Source organism: Lytechinus variegatus, chromosome 7 (assembly GCF_018143015.1).
Source record: "Lytechinus variegatus isolate NC3 chromosome 7, Lvar_3.0, whole genome shotgun sequence".
NCBI lineage: Eukaryota > Metazoa > Echinodermata > Echinoidea > Temnopleuroida > Toxopneustidae > Lytechinus > Lytechinus variegatus.
This window is the reverse complement of record NC_054746.1, coordinates 2,970,515-2,974,337: the sequence shown is the minus strand read 5'-3', so window position 1 is coordinate 2,974,337 and position 3,823 is coordinate 2,970,515.

The following is a 3,823-nucleotide window of genomic DNA, read 5'->3' as shown; positions in this document are numbered from 1 at the left end:
TATTTTTTGCTAAGATCTCTTTCAGGAGGAACACTGTGGCAACAAGAGATAACAGTTAAGTCTGCACAAGTAGACATTTTAGTTGTTAAAGCAGTTTTTCAGACCAGATTATGCAAAGCATTTCCATGTTGTTTATTTCCTCGGAGTCAAATTTCGCCCCAGTCAAGCAGATTTATGTGATCCCGCGAAATTTGATAAGGGCAGACTCGCCTCTTTATGATAAAAGGATGCATTTAAATGAGCAAAAAGTTGAAATTCCAAACAGTTTCTGTTTAAATTCTCCTAAATGCTACATCATTTGAAACTATCGAACTATCTTGAAATGACCGTCTTAAAGCACTGTACACTTTGCTTGACTTGTCTAATGAAAGCTTCTCAAAATAAGCAAGCTCAGGAGAAATCTTAGAATGCTCATCTCTACCACCCTTTTTAACCCTATCTAGGCAGGGGGGGCCTCCAAGGCCCCCCCCTCAATGAATCGCGCGATATTTTCGCCGTGCGAAATTTTTTGACCACGCAGCTCGCTGAGTTTTTACTTTCAAGTCTTGCACAACTTTTGAGACCAATTTTGCGTCACCCGGGTGTGTGGTTCCGAAATTACGCAACATTATGTAAGTGCATGTCAGACCGAAAATTGCTCAAAAACGTGATTTCGTGTACAAAGTCAATGCAAATTGTGTTTTCAACCAAAATTCATAAATGTATGATTATTTTTAGTTTTGCCAGTCTAAATGTATTTATTTTATGATTTTTATGATCACAGAAGAGTCCCCAACAAATTTCATTGAAAAAACAATGAAAAACAAAAGGTCAAAAAAACAAAGAAATACATAAGAAATTGCAAAAAACAATATAATACATAAGAAAATGATTTGATATCACAATTTTTTTTCATGTACTCTTGCTAAGGACACCACAAAGAGTTTCTATACCAAAAATTAGTACATTTGGAGCTTTATTTAGGGAGTTAGAGGAAAAAGTATGATTTTGCATACTAATTACGCATAAATTAGCATAATCACTTAATAGCGATTCGCATGAAATAAATTACTATACAATCTTGTAGATTATGTCCCAGACAACCCGCATGCCAATTTTCGGCGCGGTCGACGGCTGAGATCTTAGGGGGGGGCCTGGGAGGCCATAGGAACTCCCAAAATACCCCGGCCTAGATAGGGTTAAAGCATTTTGTTGACAAAAACTTTCCCAGCACACGAGATCTTAAATGTAAAGGCCACGTACAAGTGGTTGATTGTAAACTATTTCCCTTTTGTAATTTAATAATATATCTTATGCATGATGTGCCGTTTGTTTTGTACTATTATTTTGATATAAATATTCATGTATCGTGAATGCTATAAATAAATCTCTATGCGAGAGGTAGAATGCATTGCAGTTCAATAAAAGCTGAAAGTGTCAGCAATGGAAAAATATATATTGTTTCGTCAATGTTATGACCAAGGAACTATACGTTGTTTTGATCTAGCAATGATTAAAAATAATGTTTTTTATTGGGAACATGTGACTCAGGGTAGGGATGGGGGTTATTCATGTAGTCTGCTAGTAGTTGGTGTACGAATTTGGTCTAACATTAAAGGCCATGTTCACCCCACAAAAAAGTTGATTTGAAGAAATTGAGAAAAATCAAACATGAATAACGCTGAAAACTTCAAAATCAGATGGTAAATAAGAAAGTTATATTTTAAAGTTACGCTTATTTTTCACAAAACGGTTCTATGCTCAATTTAGTGTTACGTAAATGAGTTGAGATAGTTGATGATTTCACTCACTCACTTTTTCTTTTGTTTTTTGTTTGAATTATACAATACATGTTGTATTTCAATTCTTACGAATTCGACAATTGGGACCCCCTTGCTTGAACCCCAAAATGTTGAAGTAATAGAATTCCACCTGTTCAGGGAGGAATGAAACTTCATTTCACATGACAATGACGAGAAAATCAAAATATGTCATATAATAAAATACAAAAGAAATAGTGAGTGGTGATGTCATCGGTCCCCTCATTTGCATACCGAACTTCAAAATGTCATAACTTTATTTTACATCCGATTTCGATGAAATTTGCAGCATTTTTGTCTCACCTGCGAAGCAAAGTGAGACTATAGGCGCCGCTTTTCTGACGGCGGCGGCGGCGTCAACATCAAATCTTAACCTGAGGTTAAGTTTTTGAAATGACGTCATAACTTAGAAAGTATATGGACCTAGTTAATAAAACTTGGCCATAAGGTTAATCAAGTATTACTGAACATCCTATTAGAGTTTCATGTCACATGACCAAGGTCAAAGGTCATTTAGGGTCAATGAACTTAGACCATGTTGGAGGAATCAACATCGAAATCTTAACCTGAGGTTAAGTTTTTGAAATGTCATCATAACTTAAAAAATATATGGACCTAGTTCACGAAACTTGGACATAAGCTTAATCAAGTATCACTAAACATCCTGCATGAGTTTCACGTCACATGACCAAGGTCAAAGGTCATTTAGGGTCAATGAACTTTGGCCGAATCGGGGATATCTGTTGAATTCCCATCATAACTTTGAAAGTTTATGGATCTGATTCATAAAACTTGGACATAATAGTAATCATGCATCACTGAAAATTTTGTGCAAGTTTCAGGTCTCATGATTAAGGTCAAAGGTCATTTAGGGTCAATGAACTTTGGCCGAATCGGGGGTTTCTGTTGAATTACCATCATAACTTTGAAAGTTTATTGGTCTAGTTCATTAAACTTGGACATTAGAGTAATCAAGTATCACTGAACATCCTGTGCGCGTTTCAGGTCACATGACCAAGGTCAAAGGTCAATGAACTTTGGCCGAATAGGGTGTATCTGTTGAATTACCATCATAACTTTGAAAGTTTATGGATCTGATTCATGAAACTTGTACATAAGAGTAATCAAGTATCACTGAACATCCTGTTCGAGTTTCAGGTCACATGATCAAGGTCAAAGGTCATGTAAGGTCAATGAACTTTGGCCATGTTGGGTTTTTTGTTGAATAACCATCATATCTCTGTAAGTTTATTGGTCTAGTTCATAAAAAGTGGACATAAGAGTAACCATGTATCACTGAACATCTTGTGCGAGTTAGAGTAGTGTTCAAAGTCAGCACTGCTGCTATATTGAACAGCGTGATGCAGGTGAGACGGCCAGAGGCATTCCACTTGTTTTATTTTCTCTATTGATTCAAATCAGCAATTTTATGGGGTGGACTTGACCTCTAACATTAATTTAATCAAATTAAGAAATGGTTGCAGTTGTAGACATGCTAGGGTTAGACCTATGTTAGAAGAGACTAAATGTCAAACTGACATACTGACAAGAGTTGGTTCATAATTGGTTGACTGAAAAGAGAGACAGAGATGGTGAATAGTATGAAGGGGGTGTAAATTAAATGGCGGCTGAAGGGATGTGAAATGGCAAATGAAAGAGAAGACTAAAAGGATGTGAATTTGAAGGGGAATGAAAAAAAAAAAAACTGAATGGGTGTGGATTTGAATGGCAAATGAAAAAAGTTTAAATGGGTGTGAATTTGAAGGGCAAATGAAAGAAACTGAATGAGTGTGGATTTGAATGGCAAATGAATGAAAAGATTGAATGTGTGTGAGTTTGAATGGCAAATGAGAGAGAACATTTAATTGGTGTGAATTTGAATGACAAGTGAAAGTAAGTACTTGAAGGCAGATACATTTTTTTGTATAGATGTATTTACCGGTTTTGAATATAAGTATTTACAATCAAATTACAAAGATCTTCATGAAAAGGTATACGACACAACACGGACACAAATCTAGACA